We start from the raw sequence: 16,925 nt of genomic DNA, 5'->3' as shown, positions 1-16,925 counted from the left end.
GACAGTGTTACCACGGCAACGTGTCACACCCTGTCCTCTGGGCCTGTGGGTTGGATAAAAAAATCATGCTTTAGTCTGCGCTGAGTAACAATCATATAATTGTTATATAAAGCTACAGGGATTCCAGGGAGTGACATATGTTTCCAGTGTGTGTCTGAGACCCACTTATATAAAAGCTAATTGTGACAAAAACCTCTGTAGATGGAACTGTTTCTAAGTACATCTCCTTGAGGATTTTCTGCATGACACATTCTCTCTCCCCAGAGCATTTGACAGAACATGATTGGTCAAGCCCGGTTCCTTGGCTTCAAAGAATGTGCACCAGACACAACATGTCAAACCAAACCCCTTTCCCTAGGGAATGTACTGGTAGGATGAGGAAACAAGGAGGTGGGGGAGTGAGAGAGAGAGAGAGCGTGAGCAAGAGAGCGAGAGAGCGAGAGAGAGAGCGAGAGAGAAAGAGAGAGAGCGAGAGAGAAAGAGAGAGAGCGAGATAGAGAGACGAAGCAGATACCATCTCTGACCTGTCCTTGAACAGCGGACCACCTTGGCTAGAGGACGTGAACTTTTACAACAGGCCAAAAGCCAGAGAGTCATCATGTGCCATTAGAGGTTTATGTAGGGAATTGGCAGTCATTACATTTTGTCAGCTGGTAACTGTCATGCAAATAACTGCTGGTCCCACTGTAATAAACACGTTGAGCTTCTCCGGGCCTCAAAGCATAGCCTACAAGCCACAGTTTTAAATCAAGTTTCTGCAATTCTACAGATTTTGCCATAGGGTGGAGAGAAATGTATGCAGTTTAAAAGCTAATTTTATGCAATTCCACACATTTTGTACTGACTTATGCCATGTTAATATGATATCCGAGTGAGAATGACTAACAAAACCAATGGGGGCTCCCTGGAGGTCAGAGCCCCTGGGCACATAACCTGCGTGCCAGGTCGTTATTCTGCCATGATTACTACAGGTTTAGACAGCTGTCTAGACTAACTATTAATCTAAAAAATGTTAGCTGACATGGATAGTTCAGTGACTGTCAGTAACTGACATAACAAGATAAAAACTGTTGATGCACAACCAAATTTCAAAATTGCACCTGGTATATTCTACTATTCTTACTCTCAATAGTAAGTTGACAGCCCGACCGAGTACCAAAATTAATTCTTGATGGTTGTTGATGGTTGGGGCCCCCTAGCGACAGGGGGCCTTAAGTGACCTCTTATGTCGCTTATGCATAGAACCGGCCCTGCATACATTACTAGTCCTAATTTTGTACACACCTATTCATTCAAGGGTTTTTCTTTATTTTTACTGTTTTCTACCTTGTATAATAATAATGAAGTCATCAAAACTATGAAATAACACATATGGAATCATGTAGTAACCAAAAAAGTGTTAAACAAATCAAAATATATTTTATATTTGAGATTCTTCAAAGCAGCCACCCTTTGCCTTGATGACAGCTTTGCACATTCTTGGCATTCTCTCAAGCAGCTTCATGAGATAGTCACCTGGAATGCATTTCAATTAACAGGTGTGCCTTGTTAAAAATAAATATGTGGAATTTCTTTCCTTCTTAATGCGTTTGAGCCAATCAATTGAGTTGTGACAAGGTAGGTGTGGTATACAGAAGATAGTCCTATTTGGTAAAAGACTAAGTCCATATTATGGCAAGAACAGCTCAAATAAGCAAAGAGAAATGACAGTCCATCGTTACTTTAGGACATTAAGGTCAGTCAATACGGAAAATTTCAAGGGCTATGATGAAACTATCTCTCATGTAACCGCCACAGGAAAGGAAGAACCAGAGTCACCTCTGCCGCAGAGGATAAGTTCACTAGAGTTACCAGCCTCAGAAATTGCAGCCCAAACAAAGGCCTTCATGATCAAATTGCTGCAAAGAAACCCCTACTAAAGGACACCAATAATAAGAAGAGACTTGTTGGGCCAAGAAACACAAGCAATGGACATTAGACCCTGGTGGAAATCTGTCCGTTGGTCTGATGAGTCCAAATTTGAGATTTGTGGACACCCCGAATGAGTTCCAAAAAAATAACCCCCCCCCAAAAAAGTTTTGTTGTTGTTGGTTGGGGCCCCGTAGCGGCCCGGGCGTCCTGCTTTAGTTTTGATACAACCTTATCAAAGCATATAGGCCTATGGGCTAGGCTACATGATGCATGCCACTATGATTTGAAAAATCAATGTGCTGTTTTAGACTGCACACGCTGGCATCATTCACAAGTAATTATATTTGGATTTATTATTTTGATTTTTTAGGATCCCCATTAGCCGACGCCAATGGCGAAAGCTAGTCTTACTGGGGTCCGACATATAATGAGAAATACATTACAGGCAAAAAGGTAGACAAAATACTTTACAATTTACATACATTTAAAAACATGAACATGTATTGTGTGTGTGCATCTATCAGTTACACAGACATGTCAGTACATACACACAACAAGTAGGTCACATGGTGGAGGAGCGCTGTGCCGTGAAGTGTTGCTTTATTTGTTTTATGAAACCAGGTTTGCTGTTCACTTGCACTATGCAAGGTGGAAGGGAGTTCCATGCACTCATGGCTGTTTATAATACTGTACGTTTCCTTGAATTTGTTCTGGACCTAGGGACTGTGAAAACACTGCTGGTGGCATGTCTGGTGGGGTAAGTGTGTGTGTCAGTGCTGTGTGTAAGTTGACTATGCAAACAATTTCCAACACCTTAATGTTTCTTATCAAAACAAGAAGTGACCCAGTCTGTCTTTCCTCAACTCTTATCTAAGAAGAGATTATTAATATTAGCCCTCTGATTACAATGAAGAGCAAGACATGCAGCTCTGTTCTGGGCCAGCTGCAGCTTAACTAGGTCTTTGTCTGCAGCACTTGACCATATGACTGGACAATAATCAGGATAAGATAAAACTAGAGCCTGCAGGACTTGCTTTTCGGAGTGTGGTTTCAATAGAGTAGAGCATCTCTCTATTACGGACAGACCTCTCCCCATCTATATGTTTTGACCATGACAGTTTACAACCTAAGGTAACGCCAAGTAATTTTAGTCTCCTCAACTTGTTCAACAGCCACAACATTCATTACCAGATTCAGCTGAGGTCTAGAACTTAGGGAATGATTTGTGCCAGGACCAGTTTATTACTAGCCACCCATTCCAAAACAGACTGCAACTCTTTGTTAGGGGTTTCAGTGACATTTAAAAGCAGTTGGAGGCCTCGGAAGGAGTGTTGTATGGCATTGAATCTCGTTTGGAGGTTTGTTAGCACAGTGCCCAAAGAAGGGCCAGATGTATACAGAATGGTGTCGTCTGCATAGAGGTAGATCAGAGAATCACCAGCAGCAAGAGAGACTTCATTGATATATACAGAAAAAAGAGTCGGCCCAAGAATTGAATCCTGTGGCACCCCCATAGAGACTGTCAGAGGTCCGGACAACAGGCTCTCCGATTTGACACACTGAACTCTATCTGAGAAGTAGTTGGTGAACGAGACAAGGCAGTCATTTGAGAAACCAAGGCTATTGAGTCTGCCGATAAGAGTGCGGTGATTGACAAGAGTCGAAAGCCTTGGCCAGGTCGAAACAGACGACTGCACAGTACTGTCTTTTATCGATGGCGGTTATGATATCATTTAGGACCTTGAGCGTGGCTGAGGTGCACCCATGACCAGCTCGGAAACCATATTGCATAGTGGAGAAGGTACGGTGGGATTCAAAATGGTCGGTGATCTGTTTGTTAACTTGACTTTCGAAGATTTTAGAAAGGAAGGGCAGGATGGACTTAGGTCTGTAACAAGTTAACAAGTCCAAGGCTTTTACGGTTACAGACATCAACAAATGAGAGCGCCTGGGCAATGGGAGTGGAGCTAGGCGCTGCAGGACCTGGGTTAACCTCTATATCACCAGAGGAACAGAGGACGAGTTGGATAAGGGTATGGTTAAAGGCTATAAGAACTGGTTGTCTAGTGCGTTTGGAACAGAGAGTAAAAGGAGCAGGTTTCTGGGCGAGGAAGAATAGATTCAATGCATAATGTACAGACAAGGGTATTGTATGCTTTGTTTGCTTTGTTTAACGCCAGTGGCACGTCATTGGTATTCTCACCCATCAGATTATGCTCAAATTATTCTTGGCTTGACATATACTAAATAATATATGTGTGAAATTAGGGGCAGGGGGAAAAAGACATGTCTAAACTGGTCCTCCATATGCATTTACATAAATATAGTAGGCCTAGCTTATAGAAAGCTGATGGGATCCTCTTATTTTTAATAGAGGCCATCACAACTCTTTCTCACGCAATTAGAAATGTTGTGCAACCTGTGTTTATAGGAATACTTATTTCATTCCATGTGTCAAACAGCTATGAGGAGTGGGTCTCGCTGCGCAACAGGTTATCCTGTAGGAACTGGTTACACGTGTTCGTTTAACATGGTTCCAACTTACTTACAGTATTTGACGCGCATGATTACAGCACGTTCATTCACACCGTATCGATTATTCTAACCTGAGATCTCAACTAACAACCTCTTAGTTCATGGCATTCTGGTCCTCCTGCTACGCCACATCTGTGTCAAGTATCAGTCAATCTGACTATTCTCTCATCATTGTTTTGATTTTGTGACCCAAGAGGTACAAATCCCAGGTAAGGACCATGGTGAATATGAATTACTGTATAAATTAATATGCTCATTGTGTCAAATATGTAAGTTGAAAACATTCTATGTTGAAAGCACTATGTGTGTAACAAGTTCCACCACTTTTTTTAATGTAAATGCCAAACGAATAATTTCTAGTTAAATAAACACAATATTCAGTTGAAAAAACTCTATATATTTTTTACAGTGTATATGAGTTCATGAAACTGATGAGTTAATATAATGTGGAAAACACACACAATGTAACATCCCATTTTCCAACAGTCAAATCACCATTACCCCTAACTAAACTTTCATAGGGAAACTTGGTTGCCAAACTTGCCATATAACAATTGTAGGGCTCAACATTCATGCTGGTTTTCGACTGTAACACCAGTGTTACGCTAGTGTATACACCCTTATGTTATAATAGGGAAAATATGTTTCCATAACTAGGGCTAACAATGAGTACTTGTGAAGAGCAGAACCAACAACCTCTGCATAATCATTACAGTTTCTTTGTGAGAAGATGTTGAAGTCCACAGCTAGCCATTGTTATTTAAATACCAGCTGAAAAGTACCAGTGGCCTGGCTTTGGCCCCAAGTGAGAGCAGGTCCAGCGGAGCCATGGCCCAGTGAGACACGGGTGCCGGCCCGTGTAGATGGAAACAGAAAAGTCTGAGCCTTTTGGGTAAAACACGGGTAAATCCTGCATGGAAATGCACAATGAATGTCCTCCTTGCAGTGAAACACTTTGTCTGTAAATCCTGTACAGCTTAACACTACCATCTAGTGGTCAAGACCATTTAAGGCAACTTTCATTTTGATTCCATAAGCTGGCTAGCTAACCAACACATACAAATAAATGTAGCAGTTGAAGGTGTGTAAAATGAGTATTTACAAAGTTCCAATGTCACCAAGACAAGACAGTGAGTGAAATAACATGTAAATCCATATCAAACAAATGTCAAATTAAGAGACAGTTGTCAGATTCAGAGTCAATTAAAGAAAAGTTTGCTGTAATACACCTCAGCTATAAAGAGAGTAAATTGTGCTGTAATTGTCTTTCAAAATAGTACTTTAGTTTTAGATGTATATTTCTAGCTACACATTTGATTGTTGTACAGATAAAGTACCATACCCTGAATATACCCCCAATAACATTCTAAATAAAAGCTTATGATGTCCAGAGAATATACACTTAGTATACAAAACATTAGGAACACCTTCCTAATATTGAGTTGCACCCCCCTTATACCCTCAGAACAGCCTCATTTCATCGGGCATGGAAGGTGTCTACAAGGTGTCGTTAGCATTCCACAGGGACTCTGGCCCATGTTGACCCCATTGCTTCCCACCGTTGTGTCAAGTTGGCTGGATGTCCTTTGGGTGGTGAACCATTCTTGATACACACTGGAAACTGTTGAGCGTGAAAAACACAGCAGCGTTGCAGTTCTTGACACACTCAAAACCAGTGTGCCTGGCACCTACTACCATACCCCGTTCAAAGGTACTTAAATCTTTTGTCTTACCTGTTCACCCTCTGAATGGCACACATACACAATCCATGTCTCAACTGTCTCAAGGCTTAAAAATCCTTCTTTAACCTGTCTCCTTCCCTTCATCTACACTGATTGAAGTGAATCAGCAAGGGATCATAGCTTTTATCCTGATTCGCCTGGTCAGTCTACGTCATGGAAAGAGCAGGTGTTCCTAATGTTTTGTGTACTTGGTATATATATATATATATATATATATAACCGTTCAAAAGTTTGGGGTCCTTGTTTTTGAAAGAAAAGCACATTTTCTGTACATAAAAATAATGTCAAATTGATCAGAAATACAGTGTAGACATTGTTAATGTTGTAAATGACTTTTGTAGCTGGAAACCACAGAGTTTTTTATGAAATATCTACATAGGCGTACAGAGGCCTGTTTTCAGCAACCATCACTCCTGTTTTCCAATGGCACGTTGCGTTAGCTAATCCACGTTTTTCATTTTAAAATGTTAATTGATCATTAGAAAACCTTTTTGCAATTATGCTAGCACAGCTGAAAAATGTTGTCTGATTAAAGAAGCAATAAAACTGGCCTTCTTTAGACTAGTTGAGTATCTGGAGCATCAGCATCTGTGGGTTCGATTAGAGGCTCAAAATGGCCAGAAACAAATACGTTTCTTCTGATACTCGTCAGTCTATACTTGTTCTGAGAAATGAAGGCTATTCCATGCGAGAAACTGTCACGAAACTGAAGATCTCGTACGACGCTGTATACTACTCCCTTCACAGAACAGTGCAACCTAGCTCTAACCAGAATAGAATGAGGAGTTGGAGGCCCCGGTGCACAACTGAGCAAGAGGACAAGTACATTAGAGTGTCTAGTTTGAGAAACCGATGCTTCACAAGTCTTCAACTGGCAGCTTCATTAAATAGTACCCGCAAAACACCAGTCTCAATGTCAACAGGGAAGAGGCGACTCCGGGATGCTGGCCTTCTAGGCAGAGTTGCAAAGAAAAAGCCATCTCTCAAACTGGCCAATAAAAATGTAAGATTTAAGATGGGCAAAAGAAGACAGATGCTAGACAGAGGAACTCTGCCTAGAAGGCCAGCATCCCGGTGTTGCCTCTTCACTGTTGACGTTGAGACCGGTGTTTTACTACTATTTAATGGAGCTGCCGGTTGAGGACATGTGAGGCGTCTGTTTCTAAAATTCGGCACTCCCTGAACTTGCTTCGCGACTCCCAGCGCACACGTTACAGAATGACACCACACCGAAGGGAAGCATCAGGGGGTGTTTTTAATTAGATTTTTTTTGGAGGTGATGTTTGGTCCAAGTGTCCGAACCGGAGCTATCTGGGAGGCCTCAGCCAGTCTCTCAGGTTCCCACGTCCCAGCCGGCGACAGTTTCCCGCGCATCAGCAGGGGTGACCGGTCCGCTCCTGATCCCCGGGATCGTCACTTGGGTTGGCGTCCTGCGGCTGCACCAGGGATGTGGTACCGTCAGGTATGCTGGATTGACAGGTTACCTGCGCCTCTGCAGGGGTGACCGATCTGCTCCTGATCCCCGGGATCGTCTTTTTCACGTGTGCTCCCTCTCCGGCCTGTAGGTCACCAGGCTGCTCGTTATGGCGCTCACCTGTCACGATCATTATGCGCACCTGTGTGTCATCAGACTCACCTGGACTACATCACCTCCCTGATTACCTTCCCTATATATGTCTCTCCCTTTGGTTCCTTCCCCAGGTGTTATTGTTTCTGTTCCAGTTTTAAGTCAGTGCATTGTTCGTGTTTCTTGTTTTATATTGCGTTAATTTATTAAAACACTCCCTCTCTGAACTTGCTTCCGACTCTCAGCGCACATCGTTACAGACAGTCCATCGTTACTTTAAGACATGAATGTCAGTCAATATGGAAAACTTCAAGAACTTTGAAAGTTTCTTCAAGTGCAGTCACAAAAACCATCAAGAGCTATGATGAAACTGGCTCTCATGTAACCGCCACAGGAAAAGAAGACCCAGAGTCACCTCTGCTGCAGAGGATACGTTCATTGGAGTTACCAGCCTCAGAAATTGTAGCCCAAATAAAGGCCTTCATGGTCAAATTTCTGCAAAGATACCAATACTAAACGACACCAATAAGAAGAAGAGACTTGTTGGGCCAAAAAACACAAGCAATGGACATTAGACCCTGGTGGAAATCTGTCCTTTGGTCTGATGAGTCCAAATTTGAGATGTATGGTTCCAACTGGCGTGTCTTTGTGAGATGCAGAGTAGGTGAATGGATGATCTCTGCATGTGTGGTTCCCACCGTGAAGCATAGAGGAGGAGGTGTGATTGTGTGGGGGTGCATTGCTAGTGACACTGTCTGTGATTTATTTAGAATTCAAGGCACACTTAACCAGCATGGCTACCACAGCATTCTTCAGCGATACGCCATCCAATCTAATTTGCGCTAAGTGTGACTATCGTTTGTTTTTCAACAGAATAATGACCCAATACACCTCCAGGCTGTGTAAGGGTTATGTGACCAAGAAGGAGAGTGATGGAGTGCTGCATTAGATGACCTGGCCTCCACAATCACCCGACCTCAACCCAATTGAGATGCTTTGGGATGAGCTGGAAAAGCAGCCAACAAGTGCTCAGCATATGTGGGAACTCCTTCAAGACTGTTGGAAAAGCATTACAGGTGAAGCTGGTTGAGAGAATGCCAAGAGTGTGAAAAGCTGTCATCAAGGCAAAGGGTGGCTACTTTGAAGAATCTAAAATCTAAAATATATTTTGTTGTTTAACACTTTTTTGGTTACTACATGATTCCATATCTGTTATTGCATAGAAATACATATAGCAGGACGAGAAGCTGGGGGCCTCTTTTAAATAGTAGCCAGCCAAATCTCTGTTTTGCCATGTGATAGTGCAATGACTGGGCTTATAAGAACACGTTTCACTATGGGCTCTCCAACCCTATTCTAGGGGTCCTAGGCTATAGGCTACTAGGGCTGGCTCTAGCTTTTTGCAGGGCCTCAGTACGATTTGGGTGGGGGGCCCCCCATCTCACAGTAAAACATTTTAATTGCCCCCCTCTTGAAGTGGAGAGAGAAATGTTAGTTTTAAAGTTCATTTCCTGCAATTCTACTCATTTTGCCATGGGGCTGAGAGAAAATGTTTGCAGTTCTACTATTCTTGCTCTCAATAGGAAGTTGACAACCTGAATGGGTTCCAAAAAAAAATAACCCACAAAAAATGTTTTGTTGTTGTTGGTCGGGGCCCCGTAGCGACCCGGGGGTCCTAGACTTTAGTTTTGATACAACCTTATCAAAGCATATAGGCCTATGGGCTAGGCTACATGATGCATGCCACTATGATTTGAAAAATCAATGTGCTGTTTTAGACTGCACACGCTGGCATCATTCACAAGTAATTATATTTGGATTTATTATTTAGATTTTTTAGGATCCCCATTAGCCGACGCCAATGGCGAAAGCTAGTCTTACTGGGGTCCGACATATAATGAGAAATACATTACAGGCAAAAAGGTAGACAAAATACTTTACAATTTACATACATTTAAAAACATGAACATGTATTGTGTGTGTGCATCTATCAGTTACACAGACATGTCAGTACATACACACAACAAGTAGGTCACATGGTGGAGGAGCGCTGTGCCGTGAAGTGTTGCTTTATTTGTTTTATGAAACCAGGTTTGCTGTTCACTTGCACTATGCAAGGTGGAAGGGAGTTCCATGCACTCATGGCTGTTTATAATACTGTACGTTTCCTTGAATTTGTTCTGGACCTAGGGACTGTGAAAACACTGCTGGTGGCATGTCTGGTGGGGTAAGTGTGTGTGTCAGTGCTGTGTGTAAGTTGACTATGCAAACAATTTCCAACACCTTAATGTTTCTTATCAAAACAAGAAGTGACCCAGTCTGTCTTTCCTCAACTCTTATCTAAGAAGAGATTATTAATATTAGCCCTCTGATTACAATGAAGAGCAAGCCATGCAGCTCTGTTCTGGGCCAGCTGCAGCTTAACTAGGTCTTTGTCTGCAGCACTTGACCATATGACTGGACAATAATCAGGATAAGATAAAACTAGAGCCTGCAGGACTTGCTTTTCGGAGTGTGGTTTCAATAGAGTAGAGCATCTCTCTATTACGGACAGACCTCTCCCCATCTATATGTTTTGACCATGACAGTTTACAACCTAAGGTAACGCCAAGTAATTTTAGTCTCCTCAACTTGTTCAACAGCCACAACATTCATTACCAGATTCAGCTGAGGTCTAGAACTTAGGGAATGATTTGTGCCAGGACCAGTTTATTACTAGCCACCCATTCCAAAACAGACTGCAACTCTTTGTTAGGGGTTTCAGTGACATTTAAAAGCAGTTGGAGGCCTCGGAAGGAGTGTTGTATGGCATTGAATCTCGTTTGGAGGTTTGTTAGCACAGTGTTCAAAGAAGGGCCAGATGTATACAGAATGGTGTCGTCTGCATAGAGGTAGATCAGAGAATCACCAGCAGCAAGAGAGACTTCATTGATATATACAGAAAAAAGAGTCGGCCCAAGAATTGAATCCTGTGGCACCCCCATAGAGACTGTCAGAGGTCCGGACAACAGGCTCTCCGATTTGACACACTGAACTCTATCTGAGAAGTAGTTGGTGAACGAGACAAGGCAGTCATTTGAGAAGCCAAGGCTATTGAGTCTGCCGATAAGAGTGCGGTGATTGACAAGAGTCGAAAGCCTTGGCCAGGTCGAAACAGACGACTGCACAGTACTGTCTTTTATCGATGGCGGTTATGATATCATTTAGGACCTTGAGCGTGGCTGAGGTGCACCCATGACCAGCTCGGAAACCATATTGCATAGTGGAGAAGGTACGGTGGGATTCAAAATGGTCGGTGATCTGTTTGTTAACTTGACTTTCGAAGATTTTAGAAAGGAAGGGCAGGATGGACTTAGGTCTGTAACAAGTTAACAAGTCCAAGGCTTTTACGGTTACAGACATCAACAAATGAGAGCGCCTGGGCAATGGGAGTGGAGCTAGGCGCTGCAGGACCTGGGTTAACCTCTATATCACCAGAGGAACAGAGGACGAGTTGGATAAGGGTATGGTTAAAGGCTATAAGAACTGGTTGTCTAGTGCGTTTGGAACAGAGAGTAAAAGGAGCAGGTTTCTGGGCGAGGAAGAATAGATTCAATGCATAATGTACAGACAAGGGTATTGTATGCTTTGTTTGCTTTGTTTAACGCCAGTGGCACGTCATTGGTATTCTCACCCATCAGATTATGCTCAAATTATTCTTGGCTTGACATATACTAAATAATATATGTGTGAAATTAGGGGCAGGGGGAAAAAGACATGTCTAAACTGGTCCTCCATATGCATTTACGCCACGTCTGTGTCAAGTATCAGTCAATCTGACTATTCTCTCATCATTGTTTTGATTTTGTGACCCAAGAGGTACAAATCCCAGGTAAGGACCATGGTGAATATGAATTACTGTATAAATGAATATGCTCATTGTGTCAAATTTGTAAGTTGAAAACATTCTATGTTGAAAGCACTATGTATGTAACAAGTTCCACCACTTTTCTTAATGTAAATGCCAAACGAATAATTTCTAGTTAAATAAACACAATATTCAGTTGAAAAAACTCTATATATTTTTTACAGTGTATATGAGTTCATGAAACTGATGAGTTAATATAATGTGGAAAACACACACAATGTAACATCCCATTTTCCAACAGTCAAATCACCATTACCCCTAACTAAACTTTCATAGGGAAACTTGGTTGCCAAACTTGCCATATAACAATTGTAGGGCTCAACATTCATGCTGGTTTTCGACTGTAACACCAGTGTTACGCTAGTGTATACACCCATATGTTATAATAGGGAAAATATGTTTCCATAACTAGGGCTAACAATGAGTACTTGTGAAGAGCAGAACCAACAACCTCTGCATAATCATTACAGTTTCTTTGTGAGAAGATGTTGAAGTCCACAGCTAGCCATTGTTATTTAAATACCAGCTGAAAAGTACCAGTGGCCTGGCTTTGGCCCCATGTGAGTGCAGGTCCAGCGGAGCCATGGCCCAGTGAGACACGGGTGCCAGCCCGTGTAGATGGAAACAGAAAAGTCTGAGCCTTTTGGGTAAAACACGGGTAAATCCTGCATGGAAATGTACAATGAATGTCCTCCTTGCAGTGAAACACTTTGTCTGTAAATCCTGTACAGCTTAACACTACCATCTAGTGGTCAAGACCATTTAAGGCAACTTTCATTTTGATTCCATAAGCTGGCGAGCTAACCAACACATCCAAATAAATGAAGCAGTTGAAGGCGTGTAAAATGAGTATTTACAAAGTTCCAATGTCACCAAGACAAGACAGTGAGTGAAATAAAATGTAAATCAATCAATCAATCAAATGTATTTATAAAGCCCTTCTTACATCAGCTGATGTCACAAAATGCTGTACAGAAACCCAGCCTTAAACCCCAAACAGCATGCAATGCAGGTGTAGAAGCACGGTGGCTAGAAAAAACTCCCTAGAAAGGCAAGAACCTAGGAAGAAACCTAGAGAGGAACCAGGCTATGAGGTGTGGCCAGTCCAATTCTGGACGTGCCGGGTGGAGATTATAACAGAACATGCCCAAGATGTTCAAATGTTCACAGATGACCAGCAGGGTCAAATAATAATAATCACAGTGGTTGTTGAGGGTGCAACAGGTCAGCACCTCAGGAGTAAATGTCAGTTGGCATTTCATAGCCGATCATTCCGAGTATCTCTACTGCTCCTGCTGTCTCTAGAGAGTTGAAAACATTAGGTCTGGGACAGGTAGCACGTTCGGTGAACAGGTCAGGGTTCCATAGCCGCAGGCAGAACAGTTGAAACTGGAGCAGCAGCACGGCCAGGTGGACTGGAGACAGCAAGGAGTCATCAGGCCAGGTAGTCCTGAGGCATGGTCCTAGGGCTCAGGTCCTCCGAGAGAGAAAGAGAGAGAGAAAGAAAGAAAGAAAGACAAAGTGAGAAAGAGAGAGAGAATTAGAGAGAGCACACTTAAATTCACAGAGGACACAGGATAAGACAGGAGAAATACTCCAGATATAACAGACTGACCCTAGCCCCCGACACATAAACTACTGCAGCATAAATACTGGAGGCTGAGACAGGAGGGGTAGGGAGACACTGTGGCCCCATCCGACGATACCCCCAGACAGGGCCAAACAGGCAGGATATAACCCCATCCACTTTGCCAAAGCACAGCCCCCACACCACTAGAGGGATATCTTCAAACACCAACTTGCCATCCTGAGACAAGGCCGAGTATAGCCCACAAAGTTCTCCGCCACAGCACAACCCAAGGGGGGCGCAAACCCAGACAGGAAGATCACGTCAGTGACTCAACCCACTCAAGTGACACGCCCCTCCTTGGGACGGCATGGAAGAGCACCAGTAAGCCAGTGACTCAGCCCCTGTAATAGGGTTAGAGACAGAGAATCCCAGTAGAGAGAGGGGAACCGGCCAGGCAGAGACAGCAAGGTCGGTTCGTTGCTCCAGTGCTTTAGTGCTTTATCCGGGTAGCCGGAAAGTAGAGCATTGCAGTAGGCTAACCTAGAAGTGACAAAAGCATGGATACATTTTTCTGCATCATTTTTGGACAGAAAGTTTCAGATTTTTGCAATGTTACGTAGATGGAAAAAAGCTGTCATTGAAACAGTCTTGATATGTTTGTCAAAAGAGAGATCAGGGTCCAGAGTAACGTTAAGGTCCTTCACATGTACAGCTGTGTGTCATCCACATAGCAGTGAAGGTTAACATTATGTTTCCGAATGACATCACCAAGAGGTAATATATTTAGTGAAAACAATAGTGGTCCTAAAACGGAACCTTGAGTAACACCGAAATGCACAGTTGATTTGTCAGAGGACAAACCATCCACAGAGACAAACTGATATCTTTCTGACAGATAAGATCTAAACCAGGCCAGAACTTGTTTGTGTAGACCAATTTGGGTTTCCAATCTCTCCAAAAGAATGTGGTGATCGATAGTATCAAAAGCAGCACTAAGGTCTAGAAGCAATCGGTCTGACACCATTAAAAGGTAATGTACCACCTTCACAAGTGCAGTCTCAGTGCTATGATGGGGTCTAAAACCAGACTGAAGCATTTCGTATACATTGTTTGTCTTCAGGAAGGCAGTGACAGCTTTTTAAAAACATTTTAAGAAAAATGGGAGATTCGATATAGGCCGACAATTTTTATATTTTCTGGGTCAAGGTTTGGTTTTTCAAGAGAGGCTTTATTAAGAGGGGTGACAGGGTAGTCTAGTGGTTAGCGCATTGCACTAGTAACCAAAAGGTTGCACGTTCAAATCCCCGAGCTGACAAGGTACAAATCTGTTGTTCTGCCCTGAACAGGCAGTTAACCCAGTGATCCTTGGCTGTCATTGAAAATAAGAATTTGTTCTTAACTGACTTGGCTAGTTAAATAAAGGTAAAATTACTGCCACTTTTAGTGAGTTTGGTACACATCCGGTGGATAGAGAGCCGTTTATTATGTTCAACATAGGAGGGCCAAGCACAGGAAACAGCTCTTTTAGTAGTTTAGTTGGAATAAGGTCCAGTATGCACCTCGAAGGTTTAGAGGCCATGATTATTTTCATCAATGTGTCAAGAGATATAGCACTAAAAAACTTCAGTGTCTCTCTTGATCCTGGCAGAGTTGTGCAGACGCAGTACAACTGAGCTTTGGAGGAATACGCAAATTTAAAGAGGAGTCCGTAATTTGCTTTCTAATGATCATGATCTTTTCCTCAAAGAGGTTCATGAATTTATCACTGCTGAAGTGAAAGCCATCCTCTCTTGGGTAATGCTGCTTTTTAGTTTGCTTTGCGACAGTATCAAAAATAAATTTTGGATTGTTCTTATTTTCCTCAATTAAGTTGGAAAAATAGGATGATCGAGCAGCAGTGAGGGCTCTTTGATACTGCACGGTACTGTCTTTTAACCTGTTTGGGATAGGGGGCAGTATTTTCACAGCCGGATAAAAAAACGTACCCGATTTAATCTGGTTATTACTCCTGCCCAGAAACTAGAATATGCATATAATTAGTAAATTTGGATAGAAAACACCCTAAAGTTTCTAAAACTGTTTAAATGGTGTCTGTGAGTATAACAGAACTCATATCGCAGGCCAAAACCTGAGAAGATTCTATATGGGAAGTGCCCTGTCTGACCATTTCTTGGCCTTCTGTAGCCTCTTTATCGAAAATACAGGATCTCTGCTGTAACGTGACATTATCTAAGGCTTTCATTGGCTCTCAGAATGCGCCAGAAAGTTGAATGATAACTCTGCAGTCTCTGGGCGAAAAACAATAGGGGTTTTGGTGAGTGGTACTTCTGAGAACAATGGCACTGGTGCGCGCGTGCATGTGATGACTCCATTTTCTTCTTTCAGTGTTTGAACGGATACAACGTCTCCCGGTTGGAATATTATCGCTATTTTATGAGAAAAATTGCATAAGAATTGATTTTAAACAGCGTTTGACATGCTTCGAAGTACGGTAATGGAATATTTTGACATTTTTTGTCACGAAACACGCCGGCGTGTCACCCTTCAGATAGTGACTTGAACGCACGAACAAAACGGAGCTATTTGGATATAACTATGGATTATTTGGAACCAAAACAACATTGGGTGTTGAAGTAGAAGTCCTGGGAGTGCATTCTGACGAAGAACAGCAAAGGTAATCCAATTTTTCTTATAGTAAATCTGAGTTTGGTGAGTGCCAAACTTGGTGGGTGTCAAAATAGCTTAGAATATTGCAAAATGTGCTTTCACCGAAAAGCTATTTTAGAATCGGACACCGCGATTGCATAAAGGAGTTCTGTATCTATAATTCTTAAAATAATTGTTATGTTTTTTGTCAACGTTTATCGTGAGTAATTTAATAAATTCACTGGAAGTTTTCGGTGGATATGCTAGTTCTGAACAAAACATGCTAATGTAAAAAGCTGTTTTTTGATATAAATATGAAGTTGATTGAACAAAACATGCATGTATTGTATAACATAATGTCCTAGGAGTGTCATCTGATGAAGATCATCAAAGGTTAGTGCTGCATTTAGCTGTGGTTTTGGTTTTTGTGACATTATATGCTAGCTTGAAAAATGGGTGTCTGATTATTTCTGGCTGGGTACTCTCCTGACATAATCTAATGTTTTGCTTTCGTTGTAAAGCCTTTTTGAAATCGGACAATGTGGTTAGATAAAGGAGAGTCTTGTCTTTAAAATGGTGTAAAATAGTAATATGTTTTAAAAATTGAAGTTTTTGCATTTTTGAGGTATTTGTAATTCGCGCCACGCTCTACCATTGGATATTGGGGGCGCGCTAGCGGAACGTCTGTCCCTAACAGGTTTTAAGCTAGTTGGAAGACTTCCAGTTTGGTGTAGCACAATTTCTGTTCCAATTTTCTGGAAGCTTGCTTCAGAGCTTGGGTATTTTCTGTATTCCAGGGAGCTAGTTTCTTATGACAAATGTTTTTTGTTTTTAGGGGTGCGACTGCATCTAGGGTATTGCACAAGGTTAAATTCAGTTCCTCAGTTAGGTGGTTAACTGATTTTTGTACTCTGACGTCCTTGGGTAGGCAGAGGGAGTCTGGAAGGACATCTAGGAATCTTTGGGTTGTCAGAGAATTTATAGCACGACTTTTGATGATCCTTGGTTGGGGTCTGAGCAGATCCAAATCCATATCAAACAATTGTC

The sequence above is a fragment of the Salmo salar genome, chromosome 19, assembly GCF_965601325.2.
Source record: "Salmo salar chromosome 19, fSalSal1, whole genome shotgun sequence".
Taxonomy (NCBI): Eukaryota; Metazoa; Chordata; class Actinopteri; order Salmoniformes; family Salmonidae; genus Salmo; species Salmo salar.
Note: the sequence above shows the minus strand (reverse complement) of the source record.